This window comes from Pinus tabuliformis, chromosome 2_2 (assembly GCF_031772625.1).
Source record: "Pinus tabuliformis cultivar Carrire ecotype Pingquan chromosome 2_2, CPIR1, whole genome shotgun sequence".
Taxonomy (NCBI): Eukaryota; Viridiplantae; Streptophyta; class Pinopsida; order Pinales; family Pinaceae; genus Pinus; species Pinus tabuliformis.
In genome coordinates this window covers 481,273,522-481,300,726 of record NC_142300.1, presented here as the reverse complement: position 1 = coordinate 481,300,726, position 27,205 = coordinate 481,273,522, and the positions used below count along the sequence as shown (strand labels likewise).

Sequence of the window (27,205 nt, the reverse complement as noted above, 5' to 3'; positions counted from 1 at the left end):
TACCCAAAAACCATCTCTCATTTCACACTCAAAATATTTTATAACCATTTTTATTAAATTTAATTTTATAACATTTTTTATTAAATTTAAAAGAAAAAATATTATAATTACTTTTGACATATATCTACACCTATATCACATGAAAATATATAAGATATAAATAGTAGCTATAAATTAAGATCCATTTCACCATATAAATTAAAATAATAATTTTGTAACCATATTTGAATTTCATTAATAACCACAAAAAAACTTAATACTTACAATATAACAAGATTTTTAACCATGGATATTATTAACCATAACATACCAGGGGCCAATATGATGACTCCTCAATACGACATGTCCAAAAACCATCCGTCATTTCACAACCAAAATAATACTTACAATTAACAAAACTTTTAACCATGGATACTCACCCCACTTTACCATGGATATTATTAACCATACCATACCATGGGCCAATACCATGGTTCATCAACATCATATGCCCAAACCAATCTCTCATTTCACAATCAAAATATTTTATAAATATTTTTTTTTTAAATTTAATTTTATTACAGTTTTGGGCCAAGAGACACTCCCCATCCCATTATGGAAGAGTTATTGTAATGTCCAGTTATATTATGTTATCTAAAAATTTTGACCGGATCAAATTACATAACAAAAAAAAAAATTAATATTAATTAAAACATTTTGACTAAAAAATTATATAAAAATAAAAATTAAACTAAACAAATAAAATTAATAATTAAACTAGCCTAGATCTATATTAACTCCAGATTTGTCTAGCTTCTAGAGGGATCAAATTTCTCAAGTGTAAACTTTTCTTCAAGTTTTGTACTTAGAAAAGAGGTTTTCACTTTGAGAGAATAGTAGAAGTTGAATCATAGATCTTATTTATAGATTACATTCATCCTCATTTAAAAAGAAAATACAATGATCATTGAATATCCCTCATTGGGGAAAAGTGACACATGAATCTCATATTTTAAAAATATTATAATATTTATTGTTTTTTAAAAACATTTTTTTCTCCATTTTTTTTAAAGACTTTAAAATTTAAACATAAATTTTTAAAAAAATATTATTATAATGATTGCTTTTGTTAAGTTTGGCACGAATTTTCATTTTCTATTTCTAAATTTACACCACATAGTTTGTCTAGGTGACCTCAACTTACCCAATGGGAAACCAAGTCTGTTGGCCGGTTATCCTCATTGTAAGCCATCCAAAAACAATAGAGTTTCAATCTCTCTAGACAATCTCTATATGTCTTTGTTTCATGACCCGACTCTATATATCTGTCTATACATATACTTGCATGATGAAAAGTAAAAGCTAACCACATATATAACAAAAGTAAACACGGTAAACTGACTAGCCCTTCTGCTCCTCCGAGGCCGATTCCACTGGTGCAGGATCCTTGATAGTTGCTCCAGACATCTCAGGCAAATCTAGGATGCATGGAATGTGTCTTTCAATTCTCTCCAGTCGAACATCTTGCTTATGGAGTTGGAACTGAATTTTCTACAGATCCTGTTTGTAGCTCAACATCTCTTGGATAGAAACCACCATACCCACCGAGATTTGTTCCATGGCTTTACCCAACATGATTTTTATTAGCCAGTAGAGGTACAATGTCTACTTGAATTGCGTTATCCTGCCTCTAGTATTCCCAGGTTCTGAGACGAGTGTCCTCCAATTCTCCATATCCTCCTATGTCTCACTGACCTACTTAATTTCCTCTTCCCATTCCTCTAATAGATTCTGGATGCCTTCATCTGTGCCCTCACGGTATACTGCAACAGCTTCACTAATAAGATGCTCTACCGATTTCCTCCCTTTGCGAGGCTCCGACGTGCTTAGGTCCTTATCCTTTCTAGGCTCCCGGCCTCATCTTCCACATCCACGGCCTCTCATTGGCCGAGCCATGTCAACATTGTTCGACACCTGTTCACAGGAAATATTTGTTAACGAAGAGCACTTTGACATATTACAGCATTGGTTATTGTCCTGACTTGAATTGTCGTTGTCGTCATCCTCCCCATAATTTCATTACCTTTTTCCATTTTCTATCAGTATTGGGGCAAGATGAGCGGAGAGTCAATCCTTATATATGGCCGAGCTCCATATCCCTTCTAACTTCTCGCCCCTCCACCCCTATTGCCTCTCGTACACCATATGGTTGACAATCCCAGGCCAAGGCCATGCAAGTGAGCCTAGCCTCAGCCTGACAAATTTCCCTCCGTGGAGTGCAGTCCCTTTCCCCTCTGCCCAGGAAGCTAGAACAATACCTATGTCATTATCATACCCGACACCACCCATAGGGATCATAGTTATTCTCTTAACACATTAATTTCTCCTAGTGCCCCAAAATTTGTCGTGGTTTCGGCAGCACGACCATACTCAGACCTGACATATTAGCTAGCCCTCGCTGCCCTCAGCCTCAGATGCCAAGCCTCTACCTACAAACCCCAGCAACCAGTCCCACTTAGCCTGCAATGATCATTTCCTGGGTTCCCATTGCCAAACAATGCAAGGTCCAAATAGCTAGAGGCAGGGTCAATACCTGACAAGCTCAATACAAAGATGCATAGACTAACTATTGCAACTCGACGCCTCCTCCATTTCCCCCAACATTTCCCCTAATTACCCTTCCCAATTATCTCCCTCTACCCCCAATGAAAACCAAACGAGTTCGTCATTGCAAAGGAGGTGAAGAGCCAAGATACATTCCTGTTTCCGCTCCAAGTTTGATGTCGTTGGGGTCGTCGCCTTCCGTTACCTCTGCTCCAGAGCCTTACTCCGCAAGAAAACTCACAATCCTTACCCGTCTATTTAGCCTTTGTTTCTATACAACCTATTTCTCTACTGCCATCTCTGTCACCTTTCCCACCACCCTTGCATGTACTCATGCCGAGGGCCACCGCACCCATCACTTTGAGCATGTGGGAGGCGATGGTACGTAATTCAACTGTACACCTCATTACTTCCCGCAGGCATTTCCATCCACCAACAAGCACCCCGATCGAGATTATTATAATGATTTTAAGTCAAATAATTTTTTAATTAAATATAAAATTCAAAACTAAAAATAAAAATAAAAAAAATCCAATAAACCTAAACATTTTTAATAAGATTATCATTAATATTTAAAAAAAAAAATAAACATATTTGATAAGATTATTATTAATATTTAAAAAATAAATAAAAAATTAATATATTTCATCTAGAAAAAATCTATTCACATTATGAATCACAAAAGTCTTCCATCTAAAATTAAATTATAAATCACCAAATTCTCTAGTCTGAAAAAATAAAAATCCTTCCAAAATTACCTTCTTATTTACGTCCATGTCACCCTGAAATAATGCCTCGCTTCCGTTATAATAATTATTCGTTGAACTTATCGCATATTAAAGGACAACGATACATCATGGTGGGTTTGACAAAACTTCTTCATGTTAAAAATTTTGGTCGTAGCTATCCAGAGTAGTTGGGTCGTCAAAAGTATTGTCTCGAGTTTTGGTTAAAGTAGATTATAAGTTGGAATCTAGAAAATTTGTCGAGATGTAAAGAGAAAATTCACTTTTATAGGTGGGATTCTATCTTTTTGATCATTTCCGTGGAAATTATTTGTAAAAGGAGTAGGGGAGGGTCGCCATTACATGTGCGCCCTCCCCGCCACATTAGAAAACCACGCGTAAAAGCACATGGAGCTGGTACGACACCTGTCCACCGTGGAGCTCCATGTGTTGGCTACTGTATCAACCCATAAAACTTTGTGTTTGCGCCATTTCACAGGTTCGTTTGGGGTCATTGCTACGATGTTCCATTTTCCCTTTGTCTTTCTGCTCGGGGCCGGTTGTTGGGCGAAGCCCCTCGCCGAAGATGGCGCGGGACGGCCCCAGAACCTACGCGCTTCGTCGTTTATTCGTGTGCTGTTTGAGGCGTTTGTTCGGTTGACAGGGTTTGTGGACCTGCGCGGTTCACCTGGTATGCAGGTGCTGGTGCAAATGTTTGCTGGAGTTTCAGGGTTTGTGGTTGGCACAACGCTTCTACTTTTCTTGTGCTTTTCCGCCTAGATTTCTTGGTCGTTCTGGAATGCCGGTTGTTTAGAATTTCTCTGTTGCTAGTCTTATTCGGCGATTTTTTTGTTTGGGGAGGAGTCGGTCATTGTTTTACTGAGCTCGAGGTCAAATGGTGTTTTGCTGTTTTGTGGTGGTGTTTTTGTGGTTTTTTGTTCCTTAATATATATTTTTCTTCTCGTTGCAGGTGTCGAAAAGGTCATTGCAGGTGTGGAGAAGGTCTAGCGAGCTCCGGGGAAGGTGGGGAAGGTCAGCGACCATGTATCCGGTAGGATTTTAATCCTACCAGCATTCTCTGTGTTTTTCAACACAAGCATCTCTATTTTTGGATATTTTGTAAACTTTCTATGGCATTTTTTTGAGGGTTTAGGGTTTATGGGATATTTTGATGCTGTTTGTTGTTGAAGGTTTAGGGTTTATCTGAAATTTTGTTGTTTTCGCTGTTATTTTTGCTGTTTTCGTTGTTATCCTAGGCCGTCCCGTGCTATCCTCGGCCGTCCCGCGCCCTCGCTGTTATTTTTGTTGTTATCCTAGGTCGTCCCGTGCTATCCTCGACCGTCCCGTGCCCTCGGCCGTCCCGTGCCATCCTCAACGGAGGGCTTCGCCCCACAACCGGCCCCGAGCAGAAAGACAAAGGGAAAATGGAACATCGCAGCAATGACCCCAAACAAACCCTCGAAACCCTCTATCGCTGCTCTCAATTGACTTGCATAACTTGTCTTCACCTCGTCCGTGAAAGCTTCTGTCAGGAACTTCACTCTTTATATTTGAAATGAAGCCTCGAAACCCTCTGTCGCTGCTCTCAATTGACTAATTTGAGTATATTTACAATTTAAGCAAATTTGGGGTTTTTTGGTTGCGCTGAAAATAACAAATTCTTTAATGGCCATATGTATGGGGCAATATAAGTCTACCATTGCAGTTATTTAACTATGGAGGAAGAGAAGTCCTGTTCGTTTCTGGAATTTGTTACTCCTGGTTATTAATTTTGGTGCTTTTTGCTATTTTCCTGAACCTGATGTATATGTTTTGCAATATGGATATCCTGTATACACAGTCCTTTTTGTTTCCATGCTGACGCTGCTCTCAATTGACTAATTTGAGTATATTTACAGTTTAAGCAAACTTGGGGTTTTTTTGGTTGCGCTGAAAATAACAAATTCTTTAATGGCCATATGTATGGGGCAGTATAAGTCTACCATTGCAGTTATTTAACTATGGAGGAAGAGAAGTCCTATTCGTTTCTGGAATTTGTTACTCCTGCTTATTAATTTTGGTGCTTTTTACTATTTTCCTGAACCTGATGTATATGTTTTGCAATATGGATATCCTGTATGCACAGTCATTTTTGTTTCCATGCTGACGCTGCTCTCAATTGACTAATTTGAGTATATTCACAGTTTAAGCAAATTTGGGGTTTTTTTGGTTGCACTGAAAATAACAAATTCTTTAATGGCCATATGTATGGGGCAGTATAAGTCTACCATTGCAGTTATTTAACTATGGAGGAAGAGAAGTCCTGTTCGTTTCTGGAATTTGTTACTCCTGGTTATTAATTTTGATGTTTTTTGCTATTTTTCTGAACCTGATGTATATGTTTTGCAATATGGATATCCTGTATACATAGTCCTTTTTGTTTCCATGCTGATATATTTGTCTTTCTATACATGGTGCCTTTTCGGACCTCTGACATTTGCCTTTCCTCGAGATGTCTCGGACAGTGGCTGTCATATGCCACCCTTTTGTATCTTATGATGTTTTTTATATTGTCAATATAATCTGTGATGCTTTTTTCTCTGAAAAAAAAGGAGTTCACACATTTTACAGTCGATTCCAAAACCGGTTACTGATGGTTATAGAGATAAGAGAATAAATATTTTTAGTAATGAATTATGTTCTCATACATAGAATGCATTTCAATAACTAACCCTTCTCAGGGTCCAACGATAAAACCTTACTGTATCCGTGACTTTTCATTTTAATTTAATTAAGGATGTGGATCATGTAAATGAGCAAATATGACTTATTCCTAGGTCCCAATGATTCAGTTGTTCACTTCAAAGTTCTAATGTATATTAGTATATGATATAATAGTTTACTCATTGTGTGAATATCTGAAGTAGTCTCTGTTTCCAGCCCGTCTTGGGGTTCACTAACTAGCTATTATGGAATACAATGGGTAGAAATTGATTTGTAAGCATTATGGTTGAAGCATGAGCTATCAAGTTGAATGATGTTCCTTTAGATAGCGGTCCACTTATTGGAGCCATAAGTGAGTTTAGAGCTTTGTATAGTGCTGCAAATTTGATGCCTTCAATGTTGAGATCGAAGGCATAAAAAATACAATGTATAAAATGCTCTTAGAGAAAATATCATCCAAAGATTAATGGGTTGCGTGTCAAACCCATCTCTCCTAACATCTGATGTCAAAATTTATTGACCACATGAAAAGCCATTGAGCCATTGAGGTGCGAACTGTCCACTAAGTAGAAGAAACGAGACATATTAATATGGAACCACATATAGAAATCGAAAGAATGTTTAATACGGGATGATCAAGAGTATCTGTCTCAGGGTTTCCATCTGATTGTGAGGGAGTTGAGTGGAAAAAGCTATACTTCTCCCTCCTTCACTTCCAGCGAACAACGTCATCCCTCCAATTGCTCCCAAGAATGGGGCTTGCACATTCAGTGGCCTTACTTTTCATTTTAATTTAATTAAGGATGTGTATCATGTAAATGAGCAAATATGACTTATTCCTAGGTCCCGCTGATTCAATTGTTCACTTCAAAGTTCTAATGTATATTAGTATATGTTATAATAGTTTACTCATTGTGTGAATATCTGAAGTAGTCTCTGTTTCCAGCCCGTCTTGGGGTTCACTAACTAGCTATTACAGAATACAATGGGTAGAAATTGCTTTGTAAGCATTATGGTTGAAGCATGAGCTATCAAGTTGAAAGATGTTCCTTTAGATAACGGTCCACTTATTTAGCCTTTTTCATACTCAACTTGATAATGAGAGCAACTTGATAATGAGTGCTCTCAATTTCTCAAGTGTCCCCTCAATGAATAAAATTATTAGTGGCTTTTTCACATTTAATAAAACTTATTATGAGGTAGATTTCCTCCTCATTGATTTCTGTATTTAGCCTTTTTCATACTCAACTTGATAATGAGTGCTCTCAATCATAATAAGGTTGTCTAGTCATTTGATTTCTGTATTTAGCCTTTTTCATATGCAACTTGATAATGAGTGCTCTCAATTTCTCAAGTGTCCCCTCAATCAATAAAATTATTAGTGGCCTTTTTCACATTTAATAAAACTTATTATGAGGTAGATTGCCTCCTCATTGATTTCTATATTTAGCCTTTTTCATACTCAACTTGATAATTAGTGCTCTCAATCATAATAATACTGCCTGGTCATTTGATTTCTGTATTTAGCCTTTTTCATATGCAACTTGAAATGTTATTATTGAATTCCCAAACATCGCAGCAATGACCCCAAACAAACCTGTGAAATGGCGCGAACACAAAGTTTTATGCAATGATATGATGGCCAACACATGAGCTCCACAGTGGACAGGTGTCGTACTGGCTCCATGTGATTTTACGTGTGGTTTTCTGACGTGGCGGGGAGGGCGCACAGAATAACTTATAGAAATAGTTTCATCATAATTAATATTTTACAGAAAGACATATTCCATTAAAAATTTCTTATCAACACACAGTTAGGTTGCCACAAGAAATCACTACTAGGTTGTTAGCCAAAATGTTTCTTGGGACAAGAAAAAGATACAATCTAGTGTTGTAAGCCAAAATATTTCTGTGACAAGAAAAAGATACAATCTAGTGTTGTAAGCCAAAATGTTTCTGTGCCAAGAAAAAGATACAATCCATCCAAAATCCACATCATAATGTGGTTAGAACCAAAAACATATGACACCCCTATTCTTTATGGCCCTGAGAATCTTGAGTGACAAAACTCCCCGAGTTACCTTCTTGAGCCAGGTAGGTTGGCCTACAAGTCAAGGGCTGATTAGGAAATGGTTGATTGATGCCATATGATTGATTCCAATTTGTAGCTTCCAACCATGGAGGTACTGAGTACCCATACCTCACATTTGCACTACTGACCATTGCATTAAGTGGAGGTGTGTAATGAGCATACAAAGAATTGACACCAGCTCTGGTAGGAACAAGGCAAGTGGGTAAACCCTCAGTTTGATAGTGGGGCACTTGAATGTTTATGAGATCTTGGAATAATGGTGTATTATCTGCAATGGAGTCCAATGAGTTTGAAATAATCCTGGTTTCATCAGCTATTCTTGTATCGTTGATCATCCCTTGTTCCTTTTCAAGCATTTGTTGTGCCTTTCGTTTTTCCTTTTCCTGTCTTGCCATTTGCTTTTGTTGGTCCTTGACTTGCCTTGCTTTATCTCTTTCAATCCTTTCTTCTGCTCGACGTTGTACTACAACAATTCTTGCTGCCTTCTTCTCCTTGACTATATCCTTCTTTTTCTATTTTAATTCTTGCATTTCAAATTTCTTTTTTTCTGACTCAACTAACAGGTTTATATAGTCCTCTGAGGTGAGTAACTGTGAGCTTCGGCCCAGATGAAGACTACTCGGTGCACCTTGCTTTTTTTTCATTGATACTCTCTCTACTGGTAGCTTTAGGAACTGTCCAAGTGTCTTCTCCACCCCTCCCACCTGCATGTCATTGCTTGGTACTTCCCTTTCAGTATCTATTGGAACTGATTGAACCATATCATTATCTTCATTTGATGCCTCATTATGTCCTTCATCTTCTTCCATTGATCTATTGTCCGCAAAAAAATGAACAATTTCACTGTTCAATTCTGCTGGTTGTGAGGCCATGTTCATGCTTTCTTCATTGGTTGCTGAGACAGTATGTGCATTCATATGGATCATTGCTTCTGCTAGCCATGAAGGTGGGGTTACTTGGATTGGCAATGTCAATTGGTCATTATCAACTGCATGTTCAACAATATCATTAGCAATATCAGCAACAGGAATTTCATGTTCTTGAGTTGGTGGAACAATCTCCATGTTACTAGGAATTTGTTCATTGTTATATTGTGTTTCACATATAGTTTCATCATCTTCAGCATATAACTGTCCTTGAGACAAGGAAATCATATTACTAGCTGCAACAACATCATCTTGGTCATCTACTTCTTACACTTCAACACCTGTTTGGACATTCCCTTCTTCCTGACCATCCACATGAAACGCTTGGCTACAACCAGTATCATGCATAAGAGCATCATAGTTCAGTGGCCAGATTCCTGTCCTCCTAAAGCCAGCCTTGATATTTGATGGTGTCAAAGCCCTTTTAAAATCTTTACTTGCAAGCTCTGCTAGCTCAAACCTTTTCACCTCAACCCTTGGATTCTTTGTCATCCATGCAGCACGCTCCGACCTGAAATAGTTCTTGAAAGGGCCAAACACACTAACATCAAGGGGTTGTAGCCTATGAGTGGTATGAACGGGCAATGTCAACAGGCCGATGCCTAAATTGTTTGCTTCCTCAATTGTTTGTACAGCCATGTGGCTCCCATGGCTATCTAATATCAAAAGGTGTTTGTTATTAGGCGAGACGCCACCTGGTACCGATGCAACAAAGTGAAAAAGCCAACTTAGAAACAGTTCTTTAGTCACCCATGCATGGGGATGTGCAGCCATGCATGCACCTGGTTCACAGTTCTGTATATAGTTTTTCAGCTGATTTTTACCTTTGAATAGATAAAATCGTGGGATTGAAGTACCAATTGCATTAACACAACATAAAATAGTTATCCACTCCCTGCTCTTGGGCAAAATCTTTGGCACATTTCGGCTCCCTCTCTTGGCAATTACCCGCATGCCACAATTCCTCCCTACCTGTAAACCTATTTCATCACAGTTCCATATATGGTCTGCTCCATAAGAATGTTTATTGTAAGCACTAGAAAGTGTGTCATAGAAATTTTGCACAACTGCGGGGCGCAAATTTAATGCTCTGTCTCTGTCAAGGCCCTCAACAGTACGCAATACAAGTTCTGGATGCCTTTTTTTAAACCCAAACCACCATGATTTACCAGGAAACCCATCTTTGAATGGGTTTGGCCTCCTTTGACAAATTTGAGCAACTGTTGATTTGAGTTGTATCAACTCTAGCCCATGTCCCAGTTGGGCCATCTCTTTACACCACTCAACCACCTCAGCCTCCTCCTCCTCAGTCATAACTGTAAGAGGCCCTCTACGTTTTGTATGAGTCAGTCCATTTATCCAATAATGTATTGATGAGGGAGGAATACCATGTTTTTTTGTAGATGCCCGAATTGAGTATCCATTAAACTCTATGTCGTCAATTGCAACTAACATTTGTTCTTTTGTCCATCCTCTTATAACACTGATCTTTTTAGTTGAGCTTGCCCCTTGGACTGTTGTTGATGGTGGTTTTGTGGCTGATGGTGTGTTAACATCAACGACTGTCACATGGTCATCTTCAACAATGTTTCCTGGTGCATTGCCAACATTGACATCAGCTGGCCTCTCATCATCAGACGATGTGCATCGCAGCTGTGCACCCCTTGTCACTCTCCTGCCACTTCTCCTTGTATGAGCAGAGTAACTTCCTTTTGCCATATATGCAACAATCTGTAAAATTATTGCATGCATTTATACATTAGAATATATGTCAAATTATGCTTTATTACTTATGCAAAAATACTTTTCCTCTATTAATGGAAATTATCAACATGTATGTTACTGTTTTCATAATGAGAGTAGATGTTTCACTTTCATAGGGCACTGTCAAAATTTTGCAAATGTCATTCCAAGTAAATCCATAGTTCATCAATTTAACAACTTTTATATGCATTCAAGTAGATTCTATGATAGTTGTTTCAAATATCATTTTCCATTTACTTTCAACAGCTTTTTTCCATTTACTTTCAACAGCTTTATACAGCTAAACCAATGAGGTATGTAAACATTAATGAATTACGTCATATGTTTCACTTTCATAGGGCACTGTCAAAATTTTGCAAATGTCATTCCAAGTAAATCCATAGTTCATCAATTTAGCAACTTTTATATGCATTCAAGTAGATTCTATGATAGTTGTTTCAAATATCATTTTCCATTTACTTTCAACAGCTTTTTTCCATTTACTCTCAACAGCTTTATACAGCGAAACCAATGAGGTATGTAAACATTAATGAATTACGTCATTCTCCTTATATCTGTTAAAGATTAGGGAATACAGGTAATAAGCAGGTACTAACCATGCTTGTTTACCTAATCACTTGCTTGTCTCATTCTCATTACACTCGGCATAAGTAATAGCACAGATATTTTATAAGTAACATCATCTAAAGGTTGACCTATCAGTATTAACCTAAGAAATACATGTATAGATATGATAAAGTATGTGTATCACAGGTTGGTTATCTCCCTAATAGACTGGATTTAGCTTTAATATAGATATAACATATGTAATTATACAGAGCTTTGTTCTAGCTCACTCATAGATAAGGGTGAACTGAAACCGTGCACACATACTAATACGAGCTTTTTAGTGTATAGAGCTTACTAGTGATAAGATGAATGAGATCCATTGAATATGATACATACCTTTGTTCAATGTATTATGTTATATAGCTTATACAACTTAGCTTCATACTAGATCATGTATTGAGTAAGATACATGAGTTTCATCAGTTCCAGTACTATGACCGTAATCATACTAGTATACTTGTTCTAACTTATAAGTAATCTGTATAGGTATATCCCTAATTAACACTATCATAACATGTAAGAAACACAGACCCTTAGTAATACATGTTCCTTATCACTAGTCGCAAGCTTCATTAGTATCACTAAACAGTTACTCAGCTTAGGCTATGATGAGAGCTTGTATCGTTTCATCATAGTTCATAAGGTAAGCATATCCATATTCAACATACAAAAAACAACACGTTTTAAGCATAAGATGTAATCAGAGCTATGACCAAGTTGGTTGATTAGATGGATACCACTGTATTCAATAGGTTCAATTCCTGTAAGCTAAGGTTCAATTCCTGTAAGCTAAACAAGCTGTGACATTGATTAGATGGATATGACTGTAGTCAATAGGTTCAATTCCTGTAAGCTAAGGTTCAATTCCTATAAGCTAAACAAGCTGTGACTACAGTACTAACATGCCATACGTAACCTCTGTGATATGTAAGTTGTAATCACTATGAAGCTGATGATCGAATAATTCCTGTAAGCTAAGGTTCAATTCCTGTAAGCTAAACAAGCTGTGACGTTGATTAGATGGATACGACTATATTCAATAGGTTCAATTCCTGTAAGCTAAACAAGCTGTGACTATAGTACTAACACAACATACATAACCTCTGTTACATGTAAGTTGTAATCACTATGAAGCTGATGATCGAATAAGTGTAGCCATAATAAGCTAGAACACATACATAAACTCTGTATAAAAAAGGTTAACTGTAACTATATAAACTCTGTATAAAAAAGGTTATCTGTAACTGTATAAAAAAGGGTAACTGTAACTGTATAAAAAAGGTTAATTGTAACCCTATGGACAGAACTGTAAGAACAACGACTTTCAATGGTTGTTTGTGAAACCATCCAGGTATCCTTCTAGCAGTTATGGCCAAACAGACCATGTAAGAAATATGATAAATGAAAACAATGAAAACAAAACTGTAAGAAGAATGAGTTGTAATTCATATAACTAACTTGGATATACTGGCCACTGTTTTGTGATGTTGTCTTCAAGTTTGCTGAATAGTTTGAAAGCATAAGATGCAACTTCAACAGTGGGTGGACTTCTTTTATAGTTTTGGGGACTTGAATTTAATTGGTGGACATGGATGCACATGGATTGCAATGGCTTCATTTTGAATGTGTGGTATGGATTTAATTTGATGTTATCTAATGGTTGGGAATTGGTTATTTGTTGATCCATGTGCTTTGATCTGTTTTAATGAGAAATAGAGTGAGTTGGGTGTCATTTATTGCAGTTACTGGGTCTAGGTATCATTTATTGAACAAAGTGGGTTTAAATGTTATTGGGTTGGGTGTCATTTATTGAACATAGGGTGTTTAGTTGTTGAACAAGACAACAATTATGGCTGACATACATTCCCTTTTGTTATGTGCAGGTAGGCATATTTATTTGGGATGCAAAGTTGCAGTCTTGATGAGTGGGTTCTGAAGTGACTGCTGTTTTGTACTTCTAGAATAGACCAGTTTGGAAGCCTTTATGGCTTTAGCTGTTTTCTAGTTGGGTCAATATGTTTTGCACTATTAAGTAGTAAAATACTATCTATGGACAGTTGTGGGCCCAGTCAATGTATGGGTGATTTTTGGACATAAATTAATACTTATTTATACATAATGTTATTTATTTCTGTTTAAATTTTGGTTTCAAAAGTCTCAATTACTGGTGGTTTTGTGGGACCAATACGATATCAATTACTGGTCCCTGCACAACATTAGGAAGCTCTCCCCTAATGAAAGGTATAGCAGTTTAGCTACAATTTTATTTGGAAAATAATTGAAATTTTAATTTGATTTTGAAAAAATTTGGTGGATTTTTTTTAAAATTTTGGTTACACTTGTCAATTTTCAGGATTTTGGGTGTGTAAGAGGTTTTTGATGGTGCCTAATCCACTTCAACCATAAAAATAATTTTTTAAAAACTACTACAGTTATCTTTTGTAAGAATTTTTAGTTGGATGAGAAATTTGCGGGGTCTTGGATAGACAGTGTTGGGTGGGCTGTTAAGACACTCGTAGATGTGAAGTCATTGGTTTAATTCCCCCTATTTAGGTGTTATTCTTGGACATTACCATGATATAGCCTCACCAATGTCAAATTTAAAGAAGAAAAAGAAAAAAGTATTTGGTAAATATAATTAATAAGAGCATTTGAATTGTAAAATAAATTGTTAATTTTTTCAAATTGTTTGTTTGTTGAAACACACTAGTACTTACAGTGTGAGTGGACCTAATGGTTAAGAGCACTTGTTTCTTCCTAAGAGGTCATAGGTTCAAAACTTAGCAATCATATCACTCTATGATATTGAAATATATTAATTAATATAGATATTTAAACACTTTATTTTAAGTTAAAATAATGAAAATATTATTATTAATGTTTAATCAAATATGTATAATTATTTACATTTTTATTATAAGTAACAATGTTTTCATTTAAAGTATTTTTTAAAGACACTTATCGACTCTAAATTTAACATAAACTAAATTATACATCTCCTTATACTAGATTGTAATATAAATCTTCTTGTTCAATTAATTTAAAATAATATTTATTAAAAACATTTAAATTAGATTAAAAAATCCATACAATATTTTATCAATTAATTTCATTTTTTTTTTCAATTAATTTTTTTTTCCTTGGTGTCCATATCACTTTTTTTCCATATCCCACTTGCAAGGTGGAATTCCACCATCATAAAGGAAAAGATCAAAAAAGGATTGCCATCATATTATCTGCCATTCAAATTCCGTGGGCTGATAACAACTCAAATTCCAATCCTGATACAGACTTTCCGGCACGCGTGGAATTGAGTTTAAGTGGAATTCACCACACTGCTCTTTTTGCTTTGAAAATTATGGAAATTAAATTTGATTTAATAAAATTAAGTAGAATTTTTGTAAATTTAGATAATTGTTATGAGATTTTATGGTTTTGAGTGATCAAGAATTTTTTGCTTTGAAAATTATAGAAATTCAGTGAGATTTGATAAAATTAGACGAAATTTTTGTAAATTTAACCAATAATTATTAAATTTTATAATTTTGGATGACTCAAAAATTTATGAGAATATTAAATTTATCTCCACCATAAAAAATATAATTAAAAATACTACTACAATATATTTTTTGGGTTCAATATTCCAACTATTTTTAACCATCCGAACAATTCCTCCCGAGACACTTCCAAACATATTTAGCAAAATAAAGCTGCCGGCTCTTCCGCTACAGTAAAGTAGTGGGTTTTCTTCCGCAATTTGAGGTGTGTGTCAAAAAGTTAATTTAGTATTCTACACCTAATCCTGAGATACAACTCATGTCGACCATTCATTTTTTCATCCACGCTCCACGACAGAGTCCTTATGAGATTTTTTATCTATTTATAGACACACAAACATATGGAATTCACGACTCAATGTAGTTGGAGGTTTTCTGAAGTTGCTTCTGTGGTTTGTAGTCATGGCCTCCGCCATGGCTGCAACCACTGTAACAGCTGCAGCTTTTAGTCGCTCTAAGAAGCCATATTCAGATGATTAAGAAGATCGTTTATATGATGATCTGTATGAGCTCTTGGGTGGCAGTTTTCTTGGGTTGAATTTCTTTGAATGAACGCATGCTGGAGGAAATTCGTTAATTCACATCATCCATGGACGCGGGTGGTTTGAGAAATTCATAGACGCGGAGGCTCTTTTGTCCTTCAGAGAGACAGTTAAATTTGATTCAACTGGATTGATGTCCAAATTTACTGCTGAGAACTCACAGAACGCATGTCCGTGGAATGGTATTTGGTGCACAGAGCACACCGGAGAAGTGGTTCCCATAATCTTTTCGCAATTAGGATGGGAAGGTACCCTTTCCCCATCTCTTGATAGCCTCTAGCTATTGCTCACTCTTAATCTTTCTCATAAAAAATATTTGACAATGAAAGAATTCCATCAGAGTTTGTGTAGCATAAAGCTCTCATGGGGAATACAGGACCTCAGTTTTAGTTCGCTGTGGGGTTTTATTTAAGAGTAATTTCTAATTGTGCTCACCTTCAATGGATGAAACTTTTGTACATAAAAGTTTGAGAGAGTCCATACTATGAATGGTATTAGTGGAAGTATTTCAACTTGTTTGAGTTGCTGAACCCATCTTGATTCTCTGTATCTGTTTGTGTTGGATCCAGTTAGATCGAACTCATCTTTAACCCCAGATCTGTAATTTTTGGATAGTGTTTGTGGATTCATTCAATGCATACCACCATTACATTGATACTGCTATATAAATAACAGATCTGAAGTTATATGGGCACATGGTTTTAAGGACTGCACGGGTGAAGAGCTTGCAAATTTGAGTCAGTTGCCCTTCTTAAGCCTGGTAGAAGTAGCCTCAATAGCAAGATATAAGAAGCCATCATGATTTGACCTTAAATCTATATGCAAATAATCTGTGGCAGAATAGCTAAAGCAATTACCGATTTGAGAGTTGAACCAAGATTTTCAGCCGATGGCAGTTCTCTGTTTCTCATTCTAATCCCTTCTTTGTCTATATTTTGCAATCTTTGGCTATTTGCATCAAAGTTTCAGTTAATACTCAATGGCAAATGGACAGAGGCTTTGTAGCATCTATGTCAGTTTTCTCTGTTCATTGTTCCTCGGCCCGCTGTATCCAGTGTGCTGCTCAATGGGAATATGGACACAGCATTTGCAGCTTCTATAACAATCTTCGTCGGTGTAATCACTTCTTGATCACTAGGGCCAGAATCCCTAGGGGTGTAATCACTCTATCAAGCTGCTGGATTTAATGGAAAATGCAAGTGACAATGATTTTGCAGGTACCTATCACTTTTGCAGTGACCTTAGAATTTTATGTTGAGCAGTGGGTTTTGTTTCCCTTAATGGTTCATATGGTTTTTGTATTTGTGAATTGATCACAGATTTTATTTACTTATTATAATAATTGTGCAGGTGTTTATCTAAACGGATCTTTGAAGCTGGTTTGTTATGGTGTTGGTTTTAACCAACGGTAAATTCACCATGACAAGTTCTGAGAATTTGCAAATACATGTTCCTCTTTCTCAACAATTACTCTGGACTAGTTAGCCAAGTATCTGAGCATTTTATGTAACAGCCATTATTGACAAATCCGAACAGGTACAGAGGCTCAAATCTGTGATTGTGATTTCATTTCAAAGGAAAAATGCATAAATATGTGACCAGCCAGAGGCGTGCAGTGCAGTGGTTCTTCTCCATGACCAAATCCTGTTGGATGGTCCCTCTCAAAAGTTGTATGGAAGTTGAATCCATTTGAGGTGTGTGCAATTAGACAAAGATTTTGGATTAAAACCCATTGCACAATAAAGGGGATGTCAATTAATATTCCAGTAGTGCTTTAAGCTGTCCAAATTTTGATGAAATTCTTTCTATCAAATATTGTATGAAAAAGACTCAAAGTGGGCAATAAAGAGAGGTTGCCCAGAGAAGGCGAAAGGGTACCTTCCAACTATGTTACCAGAAACGTGACCATTGGCAGCGTTTCTGCGAAAAACAGCCCCAGAAACCATACGGGACGGGAAACCACGTTTTATACGGGCGTTCTCGTTTTTATCAACAGGAAACTGGTTTTTGGCGAAACTGATCGTTTCCCACAACGTTTTATGCAGAAACGTTTATCCGTTTTCCCTGCAACGTTTTGGTTCCGTCTCCGTTTTTACGTTAAATCCCATTTAAAAAGCAAAAGTTGCCGAGTTTCAAAAATAGTGGTTTCCAACTTGAGTTCTGTGAGTCAGCGGCTGTGTGAGCACGATTTACGCTGAGAGGAGCGTAGTGCCTGCGCGTAACGTGAGGTGTGAGCACGATTTAAGCTGAGAGGAGCGTAGGTTCGTCATTCGAGAGCAGGAGCGCATCGAACAGAGTCCATAGCATTCTGGAGCGTAGGTTCATCATTCGAGAGCAGGAGCGCATTGAACAGAGTCCATAGCATTCTGGATTTGTGAGAATTCCCAATTCACTGGTATGTTTCAATGAACCTAGGCTAGCAATTGATCTTTAACCGTAAACGGTGTTCTTATTTTCGCTGTGGTTTCGAATTTTTGTTGAATTTAAAAAATATCGGTGTTGTTATTTTAGCTGTGGTTTCGATTTTTTTTTGTTGAATTTAAAGAATGCCATACTATGAAATATGTTTATATATTAAATGAGGGGCGAGATTTCTTCACAGAATAAACTGTAATAGGTATTAATCAACCCACATTACTTGAAATCAAATGCAAAAGAAAGCTTTGGGCGAGCTTTATTTTTGCCCCGCATCTTCATTTGCTCTGCACGTTGTTGTTCTTCAAGCTTTTTATGCCGAATGGCTCTCTTTTTGTTGCAGAAGAGCCTCCAACTCACGATGACGTTCCTCCTCTTTCTGTTGTTGTTCCAGTATTGCTCTTAACTGTTACAGTTCAATTTACTCTTCTTTTTCTCTGCCATTTTATCTAATTCTTCGTTCTGCTTCCGTGCTTCCTCCTGTAATAGAACAGATTTTTTGTATCAAAGTTACCAAAATGGAACGTAGCAGTCCATTAATTGAAATATCAAACAATAGCAGTATCCAATGATATTACAGTATTCTCGTGGCTATTTTAAGCATACTTCTTTCAGCTTTTTCTGAGAAAGATTTTCTTGCTTCTCCTGAAGTTGTATAGCAACATCCTGAATCATCGTCTTCCTGCCATCTTCTAAATATATCTCCTGCCATCTTCTAAATATATCTGTATTTCTAGTTTAACTTCTTCATACTTCAAGAAGGCTTCCTCGACCTCTTTTTTGAATGGCTTCTTCAATTCTCCGTGCTGTCTCCTCCTCCAAAAGCTTCAATTCTGCCTCTTTCTGACGCCTGTGGAAATAGACTCTGCATTAGGCGAGTGAAGGTTCCATTTTAAACATACAAGCACACATCATTTCGAAACATAACCACTTCAGGACAAGCCTGCTTCAACGAGCACTAAACAAGCAATAACAAAGGATTTACAACAGGGTTTGCAATCTCTCCCATCTATATTATCTGTTTCATTTGATAAATAATCTTTCATTCCGCTGTTTCTATTTTACATATTTTTCAGCTCAAAAGTTAGTATTGTAAAATATAGGAAAAAAAAATTAAAAATGATAAACAATAGTGATATGGAACATTAAGGGTACACTCTCCAAAAAATAATCTCCAACAATGCATGACCCTCCTTCGGGAGCGCTTTCATATATCTCCATATTTCATGTTTTTTTAAGTATTTTTAATTCAGGTCATTCCAGGTAAATTAAATATTTTTTGAACTTCTATTCCCGAACCTGTCCTCCCCACTGTAACTTTTTTTTCGTTAATTCTTTTAGCCATGATTTATGTTCAACAAATTTATATCCAATATACAATCTCATAAATTAGCAGTGTCCCCTTAGACTACCTATATTTTGGGTTTTTAGAGGCTACTCAATTACCTAAACTTCTCATTGGTAGTGGATCTCCTTTACATATCCTTCCAATTTCTAAGTGATAAGTCTTACCACTTTGTTTTTCTTACGGCCTTTTTATAGAAACCAAAACTATTACCAAATTACCAATATATCCTTTTTATGTTTACAGTCAAGATTGGTAATTGGACAGTGGATTGATTGAAAGCTACCAAAGTAAGGCCATCATTTATATGATGATACTTGGCTATACAAAGTTTTCCCAAGCACTTTAAAATTGCAGTTTCTCCTCTATTCTTTTCTTTTATGTTTTTCAGCGCTGTCATCTTTAATATCAACCGGAGAAATATTTTCTATGACAATATCAAATTTTTCTTTGGAAATATTGATTGCATTATGATAGTCTGATAATCTATTAGAACCATGCAATTCTTTCAAAATAATATGAGAATTGGAGGAATCATCAAATAATAGAGGTAGAGATTAATTGTGAGTAAACAATTATTAATCTGGGAATATTTTGGAAGACTTTAAAATATTTACCATCCAAATAAGGATTACCCACCTATTTCTACCTTTTATATTTAAATACAATATTTATCCCACCTATTTCTACCTTTTATATTTAGATACAATATTTATTTTCTAACGGTCAAACAATATAACCTTAAATAATACTTTAGGTAATCATGAAGATCAGATTCACTTTGCTTATATTTAGTTGATGATATGCAGGGTTGAAATAACCACCCTTTCTTATTAAGTATATTAGTTTTACCATGGTTTGAGAAATTTACATTATTTTAATAATTTATTAGTTTTAAGTATATTAGTTTTATGATAGTTTGAGAAATTTACATTATTTTAATAATTTATTAGTTTTAAGTATATTAGTTTTAGTTTTACGCTACATTACTTTAGGAATTTTTTTTCCAAATCACTTTTTAACTATTAAGTAAAAGTTCTCCATGAATGCAACTATATTTGATTGCAATGGATAAATATATTTGTTAAAAGGAATTAAAAGTAGAAAAAGAGTTAATTTATTTTATTCTTTAATGTAAAAGATATTAAGCCACTAGATTGTGTAAAGACATGATATTAAGTCACTAGATTTTGTAAAGATATAAAAAACAAGTAGTGAAAATTATAAGTTATACATGACAAAATTTCCAACATGAACGTTCACCATGTAAAAGGTTATATTTAATTAGAATTTAAAAAGGTAATATCTAATTAGAATTTAAAAAGGTAAATTTAATTAATATAAATGAAAATAATACAGGGACTCAAACTATGTTCCAATTAAATAAATTAAACTTCTCGTCATTATTTTTCCCCCTACCATAAGAATTTTCTGATCATGATACTAATTTGCGCTTTTTGATACTCTTCGGAGCTACAAGCCCAAAGCACATATAACTCGACAAAGCAGATAAGACAGACTTAATTAATATTATTTTTCCTACTAAGTTCAACCAAAAGGAACCCCAACTTCCTATTTTCTTTTTCAATTTTTGTATTATCGCCTTCCAAAAAACAATTCCAGCCATATAGTCCCAAGAAAATAATATAAATGAATGTAATGTTTTGCATAGCCTTAGGTGCTCTCTAGTTATATTCTTGATGTTTAACCAGGTCATTTGTGACAATATAATTTCTTTCCTTTTATAACTTAATAAATAGCAATCTCGTAAATAGTGTAAACACATGTTCAACATGTAAGGGCCACTTTCTTTTAGTTCCATCAATTTAAGATAAATTTATCTGATTTTCTTTGTACCATATTCTGTCAAGCAATGTTATACTTTTTTATTGTTATTACACTCAAATGCTTCTAGTACAAGCATTTATCACTTATTTCTAGTTCAAGCACTTAAGTGATGTAAAAATTTAAGTGTTCACAATTGTTTTAGTTTATTTTTTTTAAGTACTTACATATTTATCATTTACAATTTCTTTAGTTTTAGTTGTTTGCATAGTTATAGATTTCTTAGTTTTCACAAAATTAGTTTAGTTTAACTCATTTGGATAGTATCAAATGCACATAAATTTAGCCTTCACAATTGTTAATTACTTAACCAATGTTTATGTTTCAAATTTGTGTTAAAATTTTGTAGGGACTACTTTTTCCACCCATAAAGGTCAAATAGCAATAATAGAAAAAACATTGAAGTGAACAATAATGGAATAATAGGCACTAAATATATTTTTTTTGTACCACTAATAGAATTTTATGTTTTTCTTTAATATTGAAGTTAAAATAATTAATAGAATTACACTTACTACATATCACATTGTAAAATTTAAGTATAGTAATGAAATTCAATAGTTTTGAATTTAATTTTACATCAAATGAAATTATGATTACTCTATCAGTATATTCTCTCATGCAATACATTAAACTATGCAAGTGAATAAATTTATTTCTTCAAACTCTTTGTTAATTGTATTTTCTAATTAAGTATTAGTTTTCTTTTTCTTTTTATTTTTTAATTAGTTTTCAAATATAAATCGTGCAGATTAGAATTGGTTGTGGAAGAGAATTATCTATTCTTTATTCCACTCATTTGTCATTACAATGGAAGAAAGTTCATCAGCTTCACAAAGTAGACCACCCCTTTCCCAACAAACTTCTTCCACGGGAGTATCAAAAAAAGTCCAAAGCAAAGAATATCAAGAAGCAAAAAAGGCATTTGAAGCAAGGTTATGGGCGGCCGTGAAATGCACTAAATCTTATAGTGGAGGAGCAAGTGGATCAAGTGGTTCAAAGTCTTGGTTTTGCCCTTATTGTAAAACACAAAAAACAGGGAGTGTAGCAAGAGTTCGATGGCATTTACTTGGAATGGGAAAGAAAGAACAAACAGTTATATGTACGAATGTACCTAAAACAGAGAAAGCATCTCTACATAAACAATTTAATGAACTTGAAAAATTGAGACATATTGTTGAAGGTTCAATTCAAACCAACAACAATCCTAGTGGATTAGTAGTTGGTGGTCAACACTCTTATTCTCAACATCAAGTTCCAGTTTCCCATCTTGAAAATTTATGGGATGTGAAAGGGAGGGGAAATCTCGATGCATCCATTGGGCGATTTTTTTTCGCAAACGGCATAGCTTTCAATGTTTGTAGATCTCCTTATTGGAAGGAAATGGTGAGGGATTTAGTTAACACTGCCCCTAAAGGTTACACGCCTCCTAGTTATGAAAAGATGAGGACGACAGTGTTATCTGAAGAGAGGGCTCGGGTTGAAGCTCGACTTCATGACATTAAAGATAGTTGGAAAGAATTTGGGGTCTCCATTGTCTCAGATGGTTGGACAGATGTCAACCATCGTCCCCTTATCAATATTTTGGTATCTTGCCCAAAAGGAGTTATGTTCTTAAAATCCCATGATACCACAGGAAAAACAAAAGATGGTTCATACCTAATGGGTCTCTTCAAAGAGGCAATAGAGGAGGTTGGAAAATGTGGTCCAAATTATTACAGATAGTGCCTCAAATAATGTTCTTGCTGGGGGATTGATTGAGGATGAATATCCAACAATTTTTTGGACTCCTTGTTCTGTGCACTGCATGAATTTGCTCCTAAAAGATATTAATAACATTGCATGGGTTGGGAAAACTATAAATGAAGCAAAGACGCTACAAAATTTTATTATTAATCATGCAGCATCCATAGCAATTTATAGGAAATATGCAAATCTTCAACTTCTTCGATGCGCTGAGACTAGATTTGCATCTGCATTCATCATGCTTCAACGTCTTATTAAAATGCATCAATCTTTGAGAGAGATGGTGGTATCAATGGATTGGCAGAGATGGAAGGGTTCTCATATTGGAGATGGCCCAAAAGTTGAGGACATTATTATTGGCATTTCTTCAGAGGATTTTGGAGGAGAGTGGAGGATGTTGTCACCTTGATCACACCTATTGTTTCCACCCTTCGCATATTTGATAGTGATCAACCATGCTTAGGGGATGTTTTTGAGAGTATGGATCAAATGAGAGAGAAACTTCATGATATAATGGAAGATGAAAATTCTAGGATTGACAAAGACACTAGAAATGAAGTGTGGGAACTTAGTTTGACAAGGTGGAAAATGCTTCATAGCCCTCTTCATTCAATTTCATTTTTACTCAATCCTAAATGGTTTCACAAGAAACCGTCTACAGATGTGGAAGTGATGCAAAATTGGAACACTTTTATAAGTAGGTGTTACGATCGTCAGGATCGCACTACTTTACGACTTGAGTTGGGAAAGTACTTGAGATCAGAAGACCACTTTGCAAATGAAGATTGTGCATACAATAGAGAACAACTTGGACCCATAGACTTTTGGATGCAATATGGTACAGGGACTCCCTTGCTTCATAGTTTGGCTATCCGTTTGCTTTCACAGGTATGATCAATACTGAATACCTTTAATGTATTGATTTATTGTTTAAGAAATTAAGTCTAATCTTCATTTTTTATTATTTTCCTTTTAAGATTTCAAATGTCTATTGCTAACATAATGTTAATTTTGTTTTACAGGTTACTAGTTCATCTGCATGTGAAAGAAACTGGAGTGAATATGCCTTTATACATTCATCAAAAAGGAATCACCTAGGTACAAAAAAGGCACAAGATTTGGTGTTTGTACACTCAAATCTACGCTTGTTGTCTCGACAGCAATTAGAGTATAAAACTGGACCCACTAGAATGTGGGATTATGGTGGTTCACAAGATGATGGAGATGATGAGCTTCCACTTGAGGTGACACAAGACAATGCTGAAGACATGCTTGATAGTACCAAGAAGTCTAGTGACCATAATAATGATTTTGGAATTGGGTCAAGTTGAACAACCATTCTAGAAAATGAACTTGACAATCTAGATTATTAAGTTTATTTGTCTTTTGCATATGAATTGCTAGAAGTGGCTTTAGAGATACATTTAATTATTTATATTTCAAATATTTTATTCTCATAAATGTTTGCTATTTTTTTGGAATTAATGATTGGCTAAAGTTTTGGATTTGGCAAATTATGACATCTTTCTTAAAAGTAAATCACTCTTTTTAAATGTTTCTTTCGAACTTCACATGTGGAAACATTAGATTTTTATGATTAAAATTAAATCACTCTTTATAAATGTTTCTTTAAAACTTCACATGTGGAAACATTAGATTTTTATGATTAATGTTGTGTTTTATATTGTTAACATTTAATCTTGTTTTTTCTCTCTCCTCGTTTCTTATACAAGAAACCTGCAAACTCTATTTCTCGTACCGTTCTCGTTTCTCGTTCCGTTTCCCGTTTCCCGTTTCTGGTAACATAGCCTTCCAACCCTATAATTGAGGAAGATTATGGAGACCACTCTTCTCGTGTGTTGTCTGCAGGAAATACCATGCGACAAGCATACATTCTTTGAGTTCGACAGCGTTCCAGTGGTATCGGATTTAATTGCGTCTCAGAATGAGAATAAAGCCTCCAAGTCCCTGGTGTTTTCTCTGGACCCTTGTCCATGGATGATGGAAATTGATGAGCTTCCTCCAGCGTGTGTCCATTCAAAACAAAATCAAGCCAAAGATAACTATCGTCAAGGGATGATACATGTGATTAAAAGTTGCAGTAGTTCCAGGGAATTCCATGAATACCATAGCATCATAACACCAGCTTTATACATTTATGAGATGTTTGACGTCGCCCTTATGCTTCAAAATTTAAAATATTACACCAAAAAAATTGTAAATTGTATTTTATATAATTCAATACTTTGACATTTTATAGTTTTTAATTATTAAAAAGTGGGATAAGACGCTTAAACTCGGTGTATAATTAATGAAATGAAGATGATAGTTATTATATAGAATCCCAACTCAGCTCACCCCTGTAAATTGAACATACCAAATTAAAAGATGAAACACAAAAGTAATGGAAGGAGAGCTATTGCGTTAAGGAAACTAATATCTTCAGATATTTAAAGATAAAACACAAAACCTAATAGAAAGATAAGGATAAATATTGTATTTAAGTAATATTTATTGGGGGAGGGAATTGAAGAAGTGATTTCTCTTAACATAATACCAAATCAATATCTATTCAAGATCTTGTGGATAAAACCATCATAAATTTTATAATATAATTAGTGTAATATATTTTATAAAATAAATTGATAATATTAATAAAGATAATGTGAGTACAAAATAATGATCATTTAAAAATAAAATTAGATTAATAGTATAGATTTATTTTAAGCAGAGATCTAACATGAGTTGAGAGGGATCAAATTTCTTTAGGTTCAAACTTATTTTAGAGTCCAAAAAACAATATGTAATTTTTCATTATTTAAATTGTATTTTTAAATGCTATAGATATTTTTTTTTTTCTCGGTAAAAGCTAATTCTATTAAGAAAGTGAAAATATGTACAGAGAGGTTACATTTCTAGAGGAGGCCTCAGCCAGTCCTTAGCCAGAGAAACATGGGTTTTACAATATAGCCCTTCAGTCAAAATTACAATGAGGTCCTGCAGACTAGATGTAGCATACTTTAAATTTCTTGACCTACATTGACAACCATTACAAAAAAACCTCCAATATAAACATAATCAGATGACAGAGTATACCAGTCATTAACCTTTAACTTCCACCCCAAGACCTTAAGAGCAAAAAAACAAAACATAAGAGCAAGAGAGCCTCCCGGCCAGAAGTTACTGTGCTGAATCGGCATGATTCGGCGACGGTGGCGTTTCCTCCTTTTCCGGACTGGGCGATGCTAGCCAGGTAACATAGCCATCTTCATCCAGAACTGGCTCGCCATTGGGATGAGTAACCCGGTGCAGGACTCCGGAATATCTGTGAGAGGGACCACAAGGTATAGCATCTTCCTGAGCTGGAGTTGAATTCTGAATCTGTTCCTGAACCAGGGCACTTTCCTGAGCTGGATTCGGAGGCTGAGGTTGTTCAGGAGCCGGAGGGTCTTCTTGCTGACGGTCCGCACGATAAACACGCCCAGACAAATCCCCGAGCAAGATACTGTCATCTTGAGAAGGATCATTATCAGAAGGAACCGAGCTGGAGGAATTACCTTCCTCTTCTGAAACAGAAACAGTGAAATTGATTGTAACAATAGGCCTGTTGACCTCACTCTGGAAAGAGAAACTTGATGTCTGAAACGAACTGTTCGGACGAGCCCTCTCAGTTTCCAGCGACAGAGAGGAAGGCGGAATGGAAGAAATAGGATCAACTATCGGAGGTGCAGGACGAGCTCGACCACCCCTGTTACCAAAATTGCTGCCCCTCCGAGGGATACCACGTCTACGCATCTTGTTTGCGAGCGCAGAGAGCCGTTGAAGGCAAATGGAAGGAAAATGACCCGGAACAGAGGGAGCTCTGTAAACCTCAGGATATCTCCCGCGCCAAACCCACATAATAATGCTCCAAGACGGAAGCGGCTTGGCCTTATAGAACTCTGATGCATTAATGCCGTAACCCGGTTTCAATCCCCCGAACCAAAGCGCAGTCATGGTTGCCATGCGTGAAATAAATTCAAACCAGTTTCGAGACTGCCTCAGCGTAAATGCTTTCACCTTGAGCCTATAAATCCTACCTGCATCCTGTACCATGCAGTACGCCATGATGCCAGCCATGAAGCCAGCTGTCGGAGCGGTAAGGCTTAACATTGATAACTGGAGGGAGCACCCGCATCCGGGTTTAAATGCTATTGATATTACAAAACATGTACATTAAATAATTTTTTTATTACTAATATATTTTTAAGTATAAGTTAATATTAATTCATATTAAAATATTTTATTTATAATCCACATTGATATTTTATTCTATACAACTTTACTTCTAAGTACTTTACATAAAATTATATA

The 27,205-nt window shown here is 35.6% G+C and overlaps 1 long non-coding RNA gene and 1 pseudogene across 3 annotated transcripts; one reads left to right on the top strand and one right to left on the bottom strand.

Moving 5' to 3' along the window:
• The first annotated feature begins 15,290 nt into the window (after positions 1-15,290).
• Positions 15,291-25,119, top strand: LOC149193435 (uncharacterized). Of its 3 annotated transcripts, XR_016254442.1 has the most exons (4): positions 15,291-16,718; positions 16,852-17,896; positions 21,858-23,740; positions 23,875-24,291. It is a non-coding gene; the product is annotated as an uncharacterized LOC149193435 (long non-coding RNA). The 3 variants fall into 3 exon arrangements; XR_016254444.1 differs by lacking the exons at positions 21,858-23,740; positions 23,875-24,291 and adding an exon at positions 24,722-25,119 and having other exon boundaries at positions 15,296-16,718; XR_016254443.1 differs by lacking the exon at positions 21,858-23,740 and having other exon boundaries at positions 15,296-16,718; positions 23,875-24,278.
• On the bottom strand, positions 17,891-19,137 carry LOC149193436 (uncharacterized; annotated as a pseudogene).
• Positions 25,120-27,205: the final 2,086 nt, after the last annotated feature.